Genomic DNA, 20512 nt, shown 5'->3' with positions numbered 1-20512 from the left:
GTGACGATTGCTTTTCCCAAATTTCAATTAGGTACACGCGGTTTAAATTTTTCACTGTCATTAATGTCGATAAGTGAGGGGGAGGCTACAGTGCCATATGCTAGATCTTGCACTGTTGTCCATAGCAATTACTAAACCAACTCCTTTATTGTAGGCTATCATGTCGTCAATTTTTGTCAGGTCATCTTCGATGGGTTTTGTGAAACTAACTACACGCTAGATATGGAAAATTGCAGATTTTCTTTTACTATTTCTATAAATACTTTATGATCGTCGAACAAGTGGCTGATCGTTATGGGATCGATATCTTCGTGGGTCATCAGTATTGTTCTCCTTTTCCTTGTGTCGCCTGCGCTAAATATCTTGTAATCTCTAGTGATTCCGCCTACGTTTTGTTGATAATAATATGGATCTTGTATGAGAGCAACGTTAATCTGATATCGAACAATAAGCTGCATTAGGTTAACTGTTGCATCTATGGAGCGCTGTAGATTTATTTGAATGCTCTTGATTTGTTTTCGAAAAGACCAAGTTGTTTTTCTTGTCTTCGGTGTTGCCATTAGTTAAAAAATAATGGCTCTGAGCACTATGGGACTTAACTTCTGAGGCTATCAGTCCCCTAGAACTTAGAACTACTTAAACCTAACCAACCTAAGAACATCACACACATCCATGCCCGAGGCAGGATTCGAACCTGCCACCGTAGCGGTCGCATGGTTCCAGACTGTAGCGCCCAGAACCGCTCGGCCACTCCGACCGGCTTGCCATTAGTGTTCAGTGTTCTGTTTGCGTTGTGTACTATTTACTTCGGACGAATCAACGTGGTTTTTGTAAGTTGTTTATCAATTAATAGTTGCAAAGCTACAAAATATTTAGTGTACTGTTTCGCAATGGGAAGTATTATTTTCTGATTTCTTTTCGCTTTCAAAAAGCCTTTGAATTCTTTTGAACACTTGAGGTAATCTATGTGGATATCTTCCGCCAGTGGCGCACCTCTCAGTGAGGACTGAGGACTCTCATATTGACGAAGCACATTCGGATGCCGTATATATCATGTCATCGTTTTGTTGTGCAGCAGTAGTTGCAGGTAGTGGAACACTAGTGGCTGGTGCTCCGGATTCTACGTGAGCTTTAGTGTTAGATTCGTCAGCCTCGCTAAATTCCCGTAAGCCTTTAGTTTCCGTAGGAAGGACATTGACAGTTTCATCTGACAGAACTTTAATCTCGTGTCCACTGGAAGAAATATTGTTATTAGTGACGACTGAACTGTTAACAGTATCTTTATTAAAATCGAAATCAGATCGACGTCTTGTAGTGTTTCTAGGCCATATTTCTAGAGCAGCATCGTCAGAGTCAGATGTATGTTGCTCTTTTCAAGACAGTGTGGGACGAACTACTTCTTGTACCGAGAGGCTTAGGAATTTTCGGAGCCGCTTCTTGTATCAATGGTACGGACTTCCATGTGGCAGCATTGTGTACGAGACTTGGAAATTGCTTTCACCAATCGGAACAGTCAGTAATTGCGAGCTATCTTTCTTGATACGACCAGTATCTTTGAGATGACGGCATACAACGTCATCCATGAAAACATACAAACTGAAATAATTTCGTTCATGGGGAATCCGTATCTTGGGTGGTACTTTGCTTAAATCGTTGATTGTACAGGATGTACATAAAGTCCGAGAACACTTTCAATATTTATTGCACAAGAACTAAGCATTGTACAGATGTCACACATATTTCGAAGAGAAACTCTGAAAGTTTTTTTTTTTTTTTTTTTTTTTGAAACATTCGATATGGGAACCATGAGTGACCCGGCAGACGTCAGTAACACTGCTGCATCACGTGGTAGAGGCGGTACATACACCAGATCTTTAATGTGTCCCAACAGGAAAAAGTCACACGGAGTGAGATCTGGTGATCGGGGAGGTCATTTCATGAAACAGCTGTCCCCTTCTGTAGCACAGCTCGAAAACGCTTGTCTTTGTCGTCGGCATTGACCTTCTGCACTAGCTGCAATTTGAATGGTTTCATAGACAGCTTCTGTCGTAGAACTTTCCACACCGTCATTGGAGCCATTTCGAGTTCACGGGATGCACGACACACCGATTTCTTTGGACTCCTTATGAATGTCTCTCGTACGCGCTCCACATTCACTTCACTCACACTGGGATGTCCGCTTCTCTTTGCCGGGCACAAGCAACCCGTCGTAACGAATTTGTTGTGCCAGTCGTAAATGGCTTTCCTTGTTGGTAGATTCTTACCGCACTTGGTTCTAAACATCCGTTGAACAGCTGTAGCACTCTTGTTTTTGTCGAACTCCAACACACAGAAAACTTGCTCCGCACTTGAACTTGGCATGTTTGCGACTAGCGCTGACTATCGGCAGATTACCAAACTACGCTGTGGCGATATACATGAAAAAAACACTTTCAGAGTTTCTCTTCTAAATGACGTATGTATGATATCTGTACAATGTTTGGTTCTTGTGCAATAAATAATTGAAAGTGTTCCTGGACTTTATGTACACCCTGTTCAGATGGTTCTGAGCACTATGGGACTTAACATCCGAGGTCATCAGTCCCCTAGAACTTAGAACTACTTAAACCTAACTAACCTAAGGACATCACACTCATCCATGTCCGAGGCAGGATTCGAACCTGCGACCGTAGCGGCCGCGCGGTTCCAGACTGAAGCGCCTAGAAGCGCTCGGCCACACGGGCCGGCCAGTACACCCTGTATATTGTCCAGTGTGATGAAGTTATTTTATATGAGAACATCCCTGAATCCTGGAGCTAGTTGGAACATCTATCACATGCACTAGTATATGTCCCCATTTAGACATTTTCTTAATTATTACACCATTACTAATAATTGGAAATACATTAGACAAAATAACTCGGGTACTTTTGAAACACCTTACTGGCGCCATTGTTTCTATAACACACAAATTACGCTCCTGCACTAATAGATCTACGTTTTCAACAGATCTTGTAAAAATACAAATATTGCCCCCAGATATGTGAGAGCAATGCGTAATATTGAAATTACGTCACTTACCGATTTTACGTTGTCATCTATTACGTCATTGAGAACATTGTCGATGATGACAGTTTTTTCTGGTGAGGTCACATTTTCGATAGAAAGTGAAGATTGTTGTTTTGCGGGAGCAACCGCAGGGGTTTGTTGAGACAATTCAGTTGTGGAAGTTTCAACAGCACGCGCATTGTCCAGCACTTTCATAGCTACGGTGTTGTCAACTGACCATAGCGCCGTGCTGTAACCGTTTAAGGAGCAAGCCATGCCGACGAAGCTGCCCTTTTTGACTCGATCACACAGGAATCATATCCTCTGAACCGAAACGAATTAGGCTACAGTGTTTCCTGTGAGTTAGACTATAACACAACCAAGTTCACGAACTGTAACAGTTCTTTTAAACCACTACTTGAAAGGCTTTTGTAACAGCAAGCTGACACAGGTGTTTAAGTTCGTTGCTAGTCAAAGATCCTCCTGCCAGAAGTATTACCGTTAGATTTTTTTCTTTTCTCTCCGAAAACAATCCCTCAGACTCCGTCAACTTTTGCACACTTTAACAACTACAACAAAGTGATAATCCGTTGTGAAGTTTGTTACTTATGTTACTGATACAGTTTAAGATGTCTTTTTTACAGGCTCGCAACCGGTTCGTCCTTCGAAATTTTAGGTTATTCGTCTCGGCTGTCCAATGTAACAGTTGGTGCTTATCGTTCATGATGCTTGTTGTGTGTTATGGGGAATTTTGGCGCAAGCCATTTCCATCACCGTCACAGGAAGTGGAATCATCATGGCAAATGCTTGAGACAATGGAAATTTACCAATTACGTATTAGAGTCAAGTGCCCGAAGCATTCTGGATGTATGTAGGCCTACTACAACTATAAGTTCTTTTTTCTCAATTGTGTTGCAAGCAGTCGTGGAAAGTAATTACAGCTTCATTAGTGTCCCAGGTTAGTGCATAGGGCAAACAGAGTGACAGTCGATTGTTCGGAAACTAGAAGTTATGCAAACTGACCGAAAGTGATGCTCTGCAATTTACAATGAGGAACAGCTTCCTGGAATTGAAGAAAGATTACCAAATAATTTGCTAGACGACGGAGGTTTCCCCTTGAAGAAATGTCTCATGCAGTCATATCCAATCATAAATTCGACACAACAGTGTGAGGTACCCAACAAACGATAGTCACACGCAAGCTAGTGGTCGAACGTGCTTTCTGATTAATGGCAAATAAATGACATGTATTACTCGCCCTGACTAAGCAAAAAACAACGTAAAATGTATTAGTTTGTTAAGCAATACAGTAACAGCTAAACAAGGCTCTGTAGACTTTCCAACGAGTTCGGCTGAAACAAATAAACTGGACAGGCATTTGACCACTTCACAGATTGCATGATAGAAGTACAGCTGTCGTATGAGAGGTGAGAGAAGAGTTTACATTTTTTGTTGAGACTGGTATGTAACGAATACTTAAAATTATGCTCCCAAGTATCAGGCCTTGACTGTGTACTGCTGTATTAAACAGTACTGACACCATTTACACATACATTGCACTGTAGAATGAAACTTATTTGTCAATACGTGAAATAAAATACTATGATGGGTCATTGCAGAAGAAAGTGACAGTGGCTGTACAAGGCTGTTAAATCTCCCATTAGCTAACATAAGTAGTTTGCTTTTGTAGACGAATTTTCTTGATACACTTAAAACCTTACTTTCATCACTGTCTTCGTTTCTGTCGGTACAAAATTCCACTTCTATTTTATGAACTAGAAAAATTTGGGATTTGACATAAACTCAAATTCCCGCAGTAATGGTCTAAGAAACTACTCGGCAATGAAGTTCTACTCGGATATTCGCCTTCAGGTTTGGCATGTAATACTGGATGTCCCACCTCCTGCCTTAGTACATTTTCACTTAGGGTAATTCACGAAAAGGGGGTGGCCGTGCGGTTCTAGGCGCTTCAGTCCGGAACCGCGGGACTGCTACGGTCGCAGGTTCGAATCCTGCCTTGGGCATGCATGTGTGTGATGTCCTTAGGTTAGTTAGGTTTAAGTAGTTCTAAGTTCTAGGGGACTGATGACCTAAGATGTTAAGTCCCATAGTGCCCAGAGCCATTTGAACCATTTTTGAACAAAAAGAGGCAAGGGAACACGTCGTACTGTCCCTGACATCTCACATTACCAAGAATGTTTACCGTAATAAATCTTCAAACATAACACAAAACGCTTTTAAGCGTTTGTGACAAACTTGGGAAAAAATCATATCTATAATTCCGTCTTCATTGGTTACTAAACGCACGGGAACGAAGAAAATTACCTGTCTCTTCCAATTCCATTGCTACCTCCTCCCACAACCTGGATGTAACTTCCTCATGTGATACTGGTCCCACAAGCATATCCGTGCTTTCACGAGGCTGATTAGCTTCTCGCAATATATTAGTGGTTCACGCGACAGGATCGTAAAATTCAAACTTATTTCAAGTCCGTGCTTGCTCGTATAGTGATGCACGACATCGGACGACTGGTTCACTCGCAGTAGCAGTGGTCCCATCCTCTGCACATGCTTGCTCTACCCACGCTCTGTCGTACAAAATCGTGCGATGCTTTGTTCCAAGTGGACAAGTAGGCCTCACACAACAGTAGACGACAACCGACAATACGTTATTCATATGTGACAGGTAGGGTACCCCATTCTTCCACAAACTATTTCTTTGACTCTACATCCGCGTATACATCTGTACTCCTCAAGTCTAGAGTTGCAACGTAGCCCTTAAAAACATCACACGAAAAAGCATCGATGTTAAACAACATCGCTCTCAAAAACGACGCATCGACGTCTTTACGATGTTTCCATGGATTTTTGATATATTAGAAAAAGCACACCGAAATGATTTCAAGTAGCATAATAGCAGAATTTAGGCTGCATGGTCAGTGTAGCAGAATGTAATAAAATTGTACTTAAATTATGAAAAAATTAGTAATACAAAGATGTTATTTAATCATATAAATGACAGTATACATCTATATTTAAATTAATTGAACTGGAAGTTGTGATACCTGTGGATACAGTCCTACAATACCATCATTTAGTTCCCAATCGCAGCGTAATAAAACTGGCTTCCCACAGAGTATTTTTTTTTTATACATACAGAACTGTTCTATATTGCTAATACGTTTTGCTAATCAGTTATGACAGTACCTTGTAACTATTACTTTGTCTATAAGACGATGACGTATGAATTGTTTGTCGAATCGCAGTGCAGTTATATCGACTTCATTTCCTTGTTGCAGAATTCTTTTCTGTAAGTCTGTTTTGGGAAGCAACTTTAAATAATTTCGGACACGCATTTTTCTCTTCTGTAGCTGATTTAATATTTCAGTTCATGAAAGAACACACTTTTAAGATTAACTTCAGAATAGAACGCACAATTGCAATTATACGAGGCGACAATCCGTGACTTATGCCTGGGGTCAACAACCACAAGAGCTCAGCTCAGAGGTATACCTTTCTTATTCAAAGGCTACTCGTAACTCGTTCTTAATCCGTGACAACACGGTTTTCCTGGCATCCTGATGCTCGAGTTGAATATGCCTGTATACCATTTCAGATTATTTAATTACATTTCAAGGAGAAAATAGAAGTAATTAAAGGAAGAAATGCATAGATAATTGGTCTTTCAGGTCCAGATAACCACTTCGCTGCCCTCACTGGCCGCAGCAGCATGAATGGACAGTGAATGACACTGTAGACAGATTACACTTGCTTATGCCCACTTGTCTAATTACTGCATCACCAACTACAAAAGAAAAATGTTTTCAATCATCATAATAACAGTTCCATGTTCAGAAATCATTAGGTTTCACCGTTGTTATTACCTATATGCATACATATTAAAAAAAAGTTCTGCATCACCTCAGTTATGAGAATTCCGGAACCTGTACAGAAAATTGGAGTAGAGGTCAACATAAACATCATTTCCACCCTTTTTATTGCTAGTGAAAACCACACATTGCGTGTTGTACCACCAAACAGCGAGACATTCAGAAGTGAAGATCCACCCCGTACCTCTAATACCCTGTAGCACGTCCTCTTGCGTTCATGCATGCCTGTATTAGTCGTGGCATACTATCCACAAGTTCATCAAGACACTGTTGCTCCAGAGTGTCCCACTCCTCAACGGCGATTCGGTGTAGATCCCTCAGAGTGGTTGGTGGGTCACGTCGTCCATAAACAGTCCTTTTCAATCTATCCCAGGCATGTTCGATAGGGTTCAAGTCTGGAGAACATGCTGGTCACTCTAGTCGAGCGATGCCGTTATCCTGAAGGAAGTCAGTCACAAGATGTGCACGATGGGGACGCGAATTGTCGTCCATGAAGACGAATGCCTCGCCAGTATGCTGCCGATATGGTTGTACTTTCGGTGGGAGGATGGCGTTCACGTATCGTACAGACGTTACGGCGCCTTCCATGACTACCAGCGGCGTACGTTGGCCCCACATAATGCCAGACCAAAACAGCAGGGAACCTCCACCTTGCTGTACTCGCTGGATAGTGTGTCTAAGGCGTTCAGCCTGACCGGGTCGCCTCCAGACACGTCTCCGACGATTGTCTGGTTGAAGCCATATGCGACACTCATCAGTGAAGAGAACGTGATGCCAATCCTGAGCGGTCCATTCGGCATGTTGTTGGCCCCCATCTGTACCGCGCTGCATGGTGTCGTGGTTGCAAAGATGGACCTCGCCATGGACGTCGGGAGTGAAGTTGCGCATCATGCAGCCTATTGCGCACAGTTTGAGTCGTAACACGACGTCCTGAGGCTGCACGAAAAGCATTATTCAACATGGTGGCGTCGCTGTCAGGGTTCCTCCGAGTCATAATCCGTAGGTAGCGTTCATCCACTGCAGTAGTAGCCCTCGGGCAGCCTGAGCGTGGCATGTCATCGACAGTTCCTGTTTCTCTGTATCTCCCCCATGTCCGAACAACATCGCTTTGTTTCACTCCGAGACGCCTGAACACTTCCCTTGTTGAGAGGCCTTCCTGGCACAAAATAACGATGTGGACGCGATTGAACCGCGGTATTGACCGTCTAGGCATGGTTGAACTACAGACGACACGAGCCGTGTACCCCGTTCCCGGTGGAATGACTGGAACTGATCGGCTGTCGAATCCCCTCCATCCAATAGGCGCTGCTCATGCACGGTTGTTTACATCTTTGGGCGGGTTTAGTGACATCTCTGTAGAGTCAAAGGGACTGTGTCTGTGATACAGTATCCCAATATCCACAGTCAAAGTCTATCTTCAGGAGTTATATATACACCATTACTTCTATCGTACGCAATAGTAAATACTATTCTTTCACATATATACAAATGAAAGGATAAGAAATAGCTTATATTTGTAATAGAAAAGATTTCTTTGTATGATTAGCCAATCCATATTTGGTAATGAGCATTTCTATTCGTTTAGATTTTCTTTACTGTATTGTACAACTTGCTGATGACCGTTGCTTTATGTTTGGTTTGAAGTTGGCAACCACAGTTCCGCCGTCGTGCGCGGAGAAAAGTGCTGGCGTTCTTTAGCTGTGCTGCCCATTGCCGCACGATGTATGTGAATTGAACAGGGGCGCTCATTCGCTCTGTTCTGTCACCCCCGCGAATTAGGCGGCACCCCCCAAGACGAAAGGTAATTTGCACGTTCGACTGGACGCTGGTACGAGACCATATTGCAAGTTCAATCAGTCAGGAGTGTACATCCTCAGGATCAGTGGTCGAGCCTCTTAACTGTCACGCGCCTTATTGCCCGCTTCAGAATCGTAATAGCAGTGCAGCGTTACTAGTGCTAAAAAGTAAGTTACAGGCACATTGTTTGGCTACGTGGTAGTTCAAGTAATCCAGACTTTCTCTATCAACTATTGAAGTATTGGCAGTAATTACATAAGTATATGCAATTTTCGATATGAGTGAAAAGGAGAAAGGAACGAAAGACTGTTCTCTTTGACTGAGCTGTTTGCTAAAGAACATAAACTCTGCTGTGATAAAAGTGTCTGATGGTCCACTTGTAGGGATTAATATAGCATTGCCATCGTCAAACACTATTTTAGTACAGAGTTACAAAATGAGCACATGGACATCACTGACCCAGGTGAAGAAGTACAAATGCAAGAAGAGCGGCCTCCGAATTTTATCGTCATCACCTTGACTAGGCCACTACACTGAAAAACGAAATATGCCCAACGGTGTAGAGTCTGAGCTCCTGATAAACTGTTGGAAACCTAACGAGACATACAATTTTGCAGCTGTAACCAAATAAGGAAAGAAAAGGTAGGAAGTCAACAAATTTTATATATTTTTTTATTAAAGATCACTCGTTTCGAAATTAGAAGACCTATTATGAATGTTTAACGTAAATGTCGTCTGCCTGCAGGTATTTCCAGCTTTCATGATTCGTTTTGTTTCCGTGACTTGGGTACAACACTGTTAAAGAGGGAGCCTTTTGTGTGAAGTGTGTTCTGTTTTCAAAAGAAACTGCTGGTAGAGATGCACATCAAAGATTATAGACATTTGTCAGAACACGTAAATATAAGAACACCATGGAACTAGTAAGAGCTCATCAATCTGAGAACGGCTTCCATAACAAGAAGGTACTGATTACAGAGTTTTTACAACTTTCTGTAAAAACTGCTTAAGGAAAATTTTGATAGCGATCCCAGTACATCTATTTTTCATGTAATACAATTGTAGCGTATTTAATTTAACGATTAAACCGAAACGAAGCTTTTTATATAATTTAAATAACGCCTTCTGCATTATCTACACTAACATGAATCTCCAATTTGAATACATTAACAACCCCCTACTTTTCATTTTGCATTGAACCGTTATTTAAATTAGTTGCTAGTGAAGTACAATTTTCAAGGTTGAGGTTGATGCCAAAATTGTTACTGCCTGCTATAAAAACAAAGGACACAATCTAGTCAACAAACTCAACACTGGAGGAGGAGAATCGCAAGAGGTGTGTTGAAAATCATTTTTATCATAGTTCTTTTTCTACATTGATTACCTTTTCAAATATGGATTAATAAATCATATACTACTGCCAATAAATACGAGGCGTGTTTTTTAAGTAAGTACCGGTTTGCCACACTGCGGCTGCAGCACTGTGGCTGGCGTTCTGCGCATGCGCACTGGGTACCTACATCTTTTGTCTACACACTGACGCCATTACTGTCTGATTCTTCCTTGTTTACATTGTGTACTGAATGTTTAAGATGCCTCCGATAATCGTGAGTCCCGCCGACTGTGACGTACGGGCTGTTATAAGATTTCATAGTGCTAAAGGCCTAAAAGCGTTCGATATTCATCGTGAGATCTGTGCAGTTTACAGAGAAAACATTATGAGTGATGGAATGATAAGAAAGTGGGTGAGAGCATTTAAAGATGGCCGTACACACGTGCATGATGAACAACGGAGTGGGTGTCCTTTGGTAGTTAATGAAAGTTAGGTTCAGGTAGTGGACAGTAAGGTGAGAGAAAGATGATTTACGATTTTCTCCTTGCGGGATGACTTCCTAATGTTTCTCGTAGTGTTTTGTATGGTATTGTGACCGAGCACTTGAATTACCAAAAATTGTGTGTACGTTGGGTGCCCAAAATGTTGACGGATGTGCACAAAACCAAACGTTTAGACAGTGCATTGACTTTCCTTGAGCGGTACCACAACGACAGTGGTGATTTCTTAAGCCAAATTGTTACGGGTGATGAAACATGGGTGGCCTACGTCACACCAGAATCAAAGCAACAGTCCATGGAATGGCGGTATTCAGATTCACTCAGAAAAGTGAAGTTTAAGCAAACAATTTCTGCCCGGAAAATCATCTGCACAGTTTTTTGGGACAGAAAAGGAGTTCTGCTTGTGGAATTTCTGCCTCGTAATGAGACAACAATGCAGCAGCTTACTGTAAGACATTGCACAATCTGTGTCGTTCAATTCAGAACAAAAGACGTGGCAAGTTGAGCAAGGGCATCATTTTGCTGCAAGACAACGACTGTCTGCATGTGGCGAAGCAGACCAAAGATCTCATCACATCTTTTCGATGGGAAACTCTAGATTATCCTCCATACAGCCTCGATCTTGCGCCCAGTGGCTACCATCTGTTCCTGCACTTGAAGAAACACCTGGGCAGTCAGCGTCTTCAAGACTATGACGAAGTCAAAACAGTAGTGATGCAGCGGTTAACAAGTGAGGCGGCAGACTTCTATGAGGAGGGTATTCAAAAATTGGTACAACATTATGACAAGTGCCTCAATATTGACGGAAATTATGTAGAAAAGTAGATTAAGGTACAGGCTTTCATGTAAAGATAATCTGTAAGTTCCTCAGATATTCCATTACAATGGGTGTTACATATGAGAAAGTAGAACTGCCATTTTAATTGAATTTTGATGTGAGAAGTGCATAATTTTGCGAAAATAATGTTTTTTCCATGGAGAAAGTTGTGTAACTGGTGTTACTTAAAATGGACTTCTAAAACTGCTTCAGGATAAAGAAGTTAAAAGTTCTGTGAGATTTGCACTTCAGTCTTGATGGTAAAATCTGAGGTATAAGTAAACAACAAACAGGTTTACTCTTTATTGCAGAGCAAGTAATTTCAGTATTAAAAAAATCTTATGTATCAGTTGTTATGCAGACGGTAATAGGTGTTACTTACTACATCATCCTTATGAACTCTTGACTCTTTTTCAATGCGCAACCAAGGATTTTTAACATTACTGTTATTAATTCAATATTCTAGAAAAAAAGGTAACTTTTTCAACGTTCTGAGAGCAACACAGTGCTTTAAGGCTATTTTTCTGAAAAATCAGTGTTTCTGCCCCATTCATAAAAAATTCTTCCTCCTTTCATTTCAATATTTGGCAAACTGTAGGTAATTTACTCATTATAATGCTGAATTTTACATAAGAAACATCACTTTCTTTTGGTTTAAGTAATGTTTTACCACTTTCACACGATTGCAAAGACATTATTTTCACATTATTTTCTTCATCCACAGTTTGGCATACACCAACATATTATATTGTTTTAGATTCTTTGAATTCTCTTTGCTACTTTCAGCAGCAACTTTAATCCTGCAATCACTTCCTCGTTCTTTACTTTGCCTAACTCTTCTTCATGATCAGAGTAGATTCAACTATTGTGAAGCCTTGTATTTGCACTTAATTGCTCAACTTCCAGAACACAAATACCATCTTTCTTTTCTTCTGACTGAGATACTTTAGATATCAACAAATACTTCTGGTCATCCAGCCTGAGGAGATGGTATGCCTGTATTTGTGGTATGGAGCACACATGACTTTTGAAGAGCTTTCTCTTTGTCAACTTATATGCTTTTGATGCTGTACCCTTAACACACTTATTAATGTAAGTATGGAAATGCTCTGCTAATGAAACAATAATTCTTCTAGATTTCACAGCTATCCGAACACGGCAATTTACTTTGCCACTAATTCCATCTGCATCTCCTTTGCCCTGACTCCTGGCAAAAAATTTCCATTCAACTTCTACTCCATAATCACATTTCAAATGGCTAATATTTGACAGAAAAAATTTATTTTTTAACTTTTCTGCACAGTTGTCACTAAATATTAAAAGGTGATTGACTGTAGGCACTTCCCTCTTCAATGCTGTGACGATTTCACCAAGATTTGTGAGACAGGTCATACTAACAGTAACATAAGGTTTGAAAATACCTTTATGTAAACATAAATCGCAAGTGAAGATGGAAATTTTATTATGACTCCAATTAGCATGTTGAATTATGTCTTTTGACACCACTGAATAAGTTTATGTGAAGTCAATCTGAAACACTGGACAATTTACTGTCATGTCTTCCCTCTGTCTCTGAAAATATGCAACTTGAGGTTTTCTTAAAAAATGTAAACTACTTAAATTATTATTTTTATGCACTTGAGTGTAATATTTTTAGGTTAGGTGATATTTCACCTGAAATTCACACAAATATGCTATGTAATTATCAGTACAAAATCATTAACACAAAGTACAAAAAAGAAAATTACAGCAAACTATCAGGTAATTATCAAATATTTTTATAATTGTGGTTTAGTTTCTTAAGTACCACATGTTTAGTCTAATTTTCCTAAAAATGCAATATTCTGTTATTTTAAATTTATCATCTTTTTGTAATGAGTGTCACAGTCACATCATACTTGTAAAAAGATTATAATTAAGTCATTTATTTCCATACCTTCACAGTAACTGTAGTAATGTTCTAATTTTCTGTTGCAATAGAATAAGCATTGTTATAGCTAATTTGAGTTCAGTGCAGACACCATTATGATGATAAATTTGCTGTTATGTACTTTGTTGAAGCCTGACCAAAAGAAATTTTTATAGATATGAAGCTATTACATATTTATTAAAACAAAGCTTATTTGGAAGAAATCTTAATCTGAAGCTATTTATGCACAGCATTTATAATTACTCATTAGGTCCACTTTAAGTTTGAATGCCTAACTTTGAATTTTTCAAGATATCTGTAGTTGTACTGTGTGCTATGTGAGACTGACACTTCTGTATCACTTCCGTAAATTAAATAAATAGCTATCTAGCAGTTTTGCAGAAATTTGATCTATTGACACATTTATGTATCATTTAAGGTGCATAAAAACAGCAAATCAATTCTTGTCCACTTGTCTGATCTATTAAGAGGTTTAACTGAATCTCTGTTTCTATTATAACATGAAAAGTCACTATAGGTGAAATTAGCTTTCTGATTTGAGCCCCCCTCCCCTCCCCCCCCCCCCAAAAAAATGATAATAATAGTACTGTGCATGTGCAGATCTCCATATTATTTCGTTTTCTTGTAATTTTAGTGATTAATATCAGTTATTTTTTGTTCATTATTTGTTATAAAATTGTTTTGTTTTGTTATTTCTTTTGTTAATATTAATAATAAATAGCAAAAGATTAATTGCAGCAGTGAGGCAGCAGTCTGAATTGTACGACATGAGCATACTTAATTACTTGCCCTCTACAACAATTATAAAGTGACTTTCTATACATAGCAGTATGATATTCAGTATTTTACAATGAAATGCAAGCAATATGGCTGCAATGTGAAGTGAGAAAAGTGCTGTGTGGAGAATCACTTCGATTATTAGGTGGAATTTATTTATACTGGCGGGCATTTGTAGTGTTTCATAATGAATTTGTCTGAAGGCTTCAGACACTGCAAGTTGTTTGTTCAATTATGTGTTTGTGGCATGCTTATTTACTGTTAAGTAGCTCTCTGAATTGTGCTGTGAAACAGTTTTGCAGGCATCAGTGGGCAATATTTATGTGGTTTCACTAGCAAACCCCAGTACAAATAAGGCATTTGAACTACTAAAAGCCAAATACCAGACGTAAAGGAAACCTATAAATCTTGAAGGGAAAGGTGTTGGGGGAGATATGACTACTGCACAAAAATTTGCACTGGACTGACAATGAAACTTAACCTTAAACAAACCAGTTTTTCATGCAACGTGATGGCAGCTCATATTACTACTTTTCTTGTAGTAATTCTGGGTGCAATTTGACGTAATAAATAAAAATCTGATGCTTCAACTTTACGAAATATAAAATGAAGATTCCTGTTCCTGGAGCTCCTTGTATAGTGTGTGAAATTCCCTTTCTGTACCATGTAATGATATTTTTCAGGCCACACTTCTTTTGTGTTGTTCTACACGTCTGTCTTCCTTCTCTAATATACTAGCTACCCCTGCAAGCTGCAAACCATCTGAGTCCAATGAATGTCATTTTCATACAAGTGTGGACTCAAGTATCCACATATATAAGCTATCCCACTGTGTAGGTGTACTTCGCGTGCAAAAACAGTTGAAAATCATCTTGTGAAGATAGCAATTCCCACCATGCAAGGACATTTGAGACAGTCATGCAAGCTGAGATCACGTGACTTGACGAGCCATGTTGTGACTGACAGTACAAATACGCTTTGATGTGATGGTGCCATGACATGACAGTGCTGTGACGGCCAGTGTGAATTGTCCTTGACCTAGCACCATGTGACTTCTATCTATTCCTCAAGGTCCAATCATCATTGAAAGAAACAAGATTTTGGTCTACTGAAACAGTGAAAGGACGTGTGGCATGTGTCACCAAGGAGTTCACAGAGGAAGACTTTCGGAACTGTTTAAATCAATGGATATTTGCTTGGAGTGTTGTGGGGTTACAGGATGGGGTATATAGATGGTGGCAATAACAAAGTATGTATGTTTTTGAAATAAAATGTTTTATAGCAGTAGTCCCATTGTTTTATAGCCACATCTAGTATGCAACAGGAATTGTCTGCTGTCAAAAAAAAAGTACATGACACACGCCCTCTATTACTAGGGCAAGTGGTGACTATAACAGTCCAGCACAATGTAACAGACAGCATAGGGAAAAAATGGATCACACTAGTCTGTCACCGAACTGTATATCACACAAGGAGGGGGCAGCCTCTTCTTTATCATCTTTTCTGATGTAAGATAGTTTATTGAAACACTGACAACTCCAGGTCCTCACAGCCAATAAGAAAACTATTCATCGTTTTGTGTTCATAAAATATTTTGCGGGAGTATTATCTATATCTTGGTCAGAACAACTGAAATGACTGAAAGCTGCCAAACCTATGAGCAATTTGAGAAAGCATTCTTGTCAAATTATAGGTCAAATTGCTTACTGGAAAGATTCTATAAAGAAGTGTTCAGCCTAGAACCACTCTGTAGTGTACAAGGCAGTCTGCAAAAATATTTCAAAATGTGTTTAAATAAAATTAAACATTGGAATGAATCTATTTTGCCCAGAGAGCTGTCACAAATACTTAAAGCTACACTGCCTGTGGGCAAAAGAGAAAACTTAGTCTAATTTCCAGAGATGAACTTAGACCATTTCATTTCCATACTGGATTCCACTGATTTAATGCATGAGAATTTAAAGGTGAATTGGCAGTAATAATGGTAGTACCAGTCCATCCAGTTTATCTTCATTAACTTTGTGACACAGCTAGTGGCATATCTGCTGAATAATACTCGGCTTGCTAACCAAGGTCCAGCAAATCCTCACAAAAGAAGAGTAGATAATAGGTACCACCCCAGGTACTATAGTAATGGTGTGGATCTGTGCCATCAACGCAATCAATCAGTGGAATTCCAACACAGGAAACTACCATGAGTTAAATCTAAATGGTATTCATTGGCAAAGTTGTCCAGTACATAACTATACTGTTGATACAAATTGGCAACCACAAAATCCAATAGTCAATGTTACTGGGTAATTGAAGAATCCCCCCCAACTATGACTGTTTCAACAAACCACATTATGACCTCCAGTGATGGTTGTGCAATGTAGTGGGGGCAGAAAATAGTTCAGTAAACCTGTTAAGACAGTATGAAGACATAGACATCACACATGTGTTAGGTACTGACCATTATAAATGCCTTGATCAATGCAAAAATATAGTTCAGGCCACTATTAATGCTGTTGCAGGAAAATTTCTGACTACAGGTGTTGTTGGCACAGCCACTTCTGCAAATGTGATGTCAGCAAATCTAATAATATTAGTGAGATTGTGAAAGTACCTATTTACTCAATACAAAACTGCAACATTATTGGTACAGTTAGTGACAGGTCACGAATGTTAGTGCAGATGCAGGCTGAGGTAATTATAAGGAATGGAGCCATAGTTTGCCTGGTTCTAGTTGTAAACAGATTAATAGTTGAATGCATTTTTGGCGTGGAATTGCCAAGGGAGAGGGATGCAAAAATAGGCTTCTCCATACGCAAGTGCTATCTGGTATCAATGGTGAAGATATTTTTGTAGATTTGATAAAGACGAAAGCCAAATACAGTAAATACTGCCAAGGTATAACACTCAAGTTTGTTAAGACAAAAGGTTCACAGATTGATGGCCAACCTCCTCACTGTGGTCTGTGAAGAATGATAAAGGTCACATAAATGAGAAAGTGGTAAAATCTTCAACTACTAACTCATGTCAGCAGGCTGAACCAAAGGAATTGTTATTGAAGTATATACACGTTTTTAATATGAAGCTAGGTATCATATGTATTTATCAGTATCATGGAAGTAATACCATACAGAATTTACTGCCAAATGTCTTGATCCACCCCAAGGACAAAATGAGAGATGGTTACCAAAGAGATCTGACAGATGTTAGAATGGAAAATTACAGAACCATCACTGTCACGTTGCTGCAGCCCTTTGTTATTGATAGCTAAACTTCACCATGATCTTAAGAAATATTTACACTAATGATTAATTTTGTTTATCTTTCACTAATGTTTGTGAATACATGAGTAATTAATTGTGCATTAATAATTAAATTAACATATTAAGGGAAAATCTTGGAATCACTTTTATACATAGTGTCCATATGAATTAGGACAAGTTTCTGTCAGCAGTACTATTTGTATGCAAACATTTATTGTGTGTGGATAACATTGATGACTAGTGCACAGAAGAAGCAATCTTTGTCACAATATTTACACACAACAGAGGAACTGAACACTGGGCACAGTCCTGACTATATCTCACAATGTCTTACTGAAGTGTTAATGTGTCAATAATAGCTAGTAGGAACATAAAGCAAAAGGACATTTGTAGTGTTAGTGAATATCTTTTATGCACTGTAAACCATGGCACTGAAGACTATTTGCTATAGTATTTTGCAAGGATAGTGTACATAGTCATGACTTTAATAAACAATTTCCACTACTTTTGGTACTTTAGTAGAATTATTTTGATGCTATCTGATTCAAAATTACTATACCTGTGTTCTAAAAAAAGGGAGACTCTCTATATAAAGCTAGATCTTTCACTGTACTCTATTTCTTTTAATAGTATTAAGTTCTTAGCTGTGACAAGTATTTATTTGTATGTTTTTCTCTAGTACCTTTGAAATAAAAAATCAGAGCTTGGTACATGAAGCAAATGCCTTCGTTACTAGTCAGTTTGTACAGGGTGTTTCAAAAATGACCAGTATATTTGAAACGGCAATAAAAACTAAACGAGCAGCGATAGAAATACACCGTTTGTTGCAATATGCTTGGGACTACAGTACATTTTCAGGCGGACAAACTTTCGAAATTACAGTAGTTACGATTTTCAACAACAGATGGCGCTGCAAGTGATGTGAAAGATATAGAAGACAACGCAGTCTGTGGGTGCGCCATTCTGTACGTCGTCTTTCTGCTGTAAGCGTGTGCTGTTCACAACGTGCAAGTGTGCTGTAGACAACATGGTTTATTCCTTAGAACAGAGGATTTTTCTGGTGTTGGAATTCCACCGCCTAGAACACAGTGTTGTTGCAACAAGACAAAGTTTTCAACGGAGGTTTAATGTAACCAAAGGACCGAAAAGCGATACAATAAAGGATCTGTTTGAAAAATTTCAACGGACTGGGAACGTGACGGATGAACGTACTGGAAAGGTAGGGCGACCGCGTACGGCAACCACAGAGGGCAACGCGCAGCTAGTGCAGCAGGTGATCCAACAGCGGCCTCGGGTTTCCGTTTGCCGTGTTGCAGCTGCGGTCCAAATGACGCCAACGTCCACGTATCGTCTCATGCGCCAGAGTTTACACCTCTATCCATACAAAATTCAAACGCGGCAACCCCTCAGCGCTGCTACCATTGCTGCACGAGAGACATTCGCTAACGATATAGTGCACAGGATTGATGACGGCGATATGCATGTGGGCAGCATTTGGTTTACTGACGAAGGTTATTTTTGCCTGGACGGCTTCGTCAATAAACAGAACTGGCGCATATGGGGAACCGAAAAGCCCCATGTTGCAGTCCCATCGTCCCTGCATCCTCAAAAAGTACTGGTCTGGGCCGCCATTTCTTCCAAAGGAATCATTGGCCCATTTTTCAGATCTGAAACGATTACTGCATCACGCTATCTGGACATTCTTCGTGAATTTGTGGCGGTACAAACTGCCTTAGACGACACTGCGAACACCTCGTGGTTTATGCAAGATGGTGCCCGGCCACATCGCATGGCCAATGTCTTTAATTTCCTGAATGAATATTTCAATGATCGTGTGATTGCTTTGGGCTATCCGAAACATACAGGAGGCGGCGTGGATTGGCCTCCCTATTCGCCAGACATTAACCCCTGTGACTTCTTTCTGTGGGGACACTTGAAAGACCAGGTGTACCACCAGAATCCAGAAACAATTGAACAGCTGAAGCAGTACATCTCATCTGCATGTGAAGCCATTGCGCCAGACACGTTGTCAAAGGTTTCGGGTAATTTCATTCAGAGACTACGCCATATTATTGCTACGCATGGTGGATATGTGGAAAATATCGTACTATAGAGTTTCCCAGACCGCAGCGCCATCTGTTGTTGAAAATTGTAACTACTGTAATTTCAAAAGTTTGTCTGCCTGAAAATGTACTGTTGTCCCAAGCATATTGCAACAAACGGTGTACTTCTATCGCTGCTCGTTTAGTTTTTATTGCCGTTTCAAATATACCGGTCATTTTTGAAACACCCTGTATGTACCGGTATGTAATATAACTTGTTACTATGAGGACGAAATTTTGAATTTGTATTAATGGCATTCAAAGTGCTATGGGTAATAGCATTATTAAATATATGTGGGCTTTGAATGATTGCATTTCGATTTCACACTTCATGGAAAAATTTGAACTAAGACACTGGCCTGTCCTGTGTTCTGAATGAAATTTTGCATGTAGCTCTAATTTTAATACTGAATGCATGGAGACCAATTTTGCTATGAATAAATAAATAATTTCTTCTGGTCTTCATGAATGGCGAGACACTAAAGAATATTGATGTTTCATTAACTCCATCCAGAGTCATAAAAACTATGCTGCTTCATTGATACCCATTCCTGGTCTGGATTATGTGTGCCTTTCTCTCAGAAGTGAGTATATGTCCATGCAGTGAACACTTTACTTGCATTCCATATTACTGGAATAATGTGATCCAAAAGGGTGACATTAATGCATGTATTTGTAATAAATAAGCACTGAAAAAAGTGCAATCCAGTACACTAAATTTTAAAAACGTTTTTGCATTTGTGAGTGTGTGGTGGAACGGTAAGACACAAGTAAATGAAGTATGGTGCTTGCTTGCGTTGAAGTGGACAACCAGGCTAGTGCATCCCCTGTAAAGAAGTTGCACTTACCTGTGTCGAGATCATCATACTATTTTCATACTATTACTACTACATGGAAGATTCATCTGCTTTCAGCAAAATTTGATTGTTGACCTGAACTACTGTGCATGCACCCATCATTGATTTTAACTGTACAGTAAATATAGATGAAAATTACACCAATAGTGGCACTCTCTCAGTGCTTGTTGTGGACATTAATTTTTGAAAACTGCTATCAGCCTCATCTGCTGATTCAAAGCAATAAATCAT

Source organism: Schistocerca piceifrons, chromosome 2 (genome assembly GCF_021461385.2).
Source record: "Schistocerca piceifrons isolate TAMUIC-IGC-003096 chromosome 2, iqSchPice1.1, whole genome shotgun sequence".
Classification (NCBI taxonomy): domain Eukaryota; kingdom Metazoa; phylum Arthropoda; class Insecta; order Orthoptera; family Acrididae; genus Schistocerca; species Schistocerca piceifrons.
The sequence above is the reverse complement of the archived record's forward strand: the minus strand, read 5'-3'. Positions refer to the sequence as shown.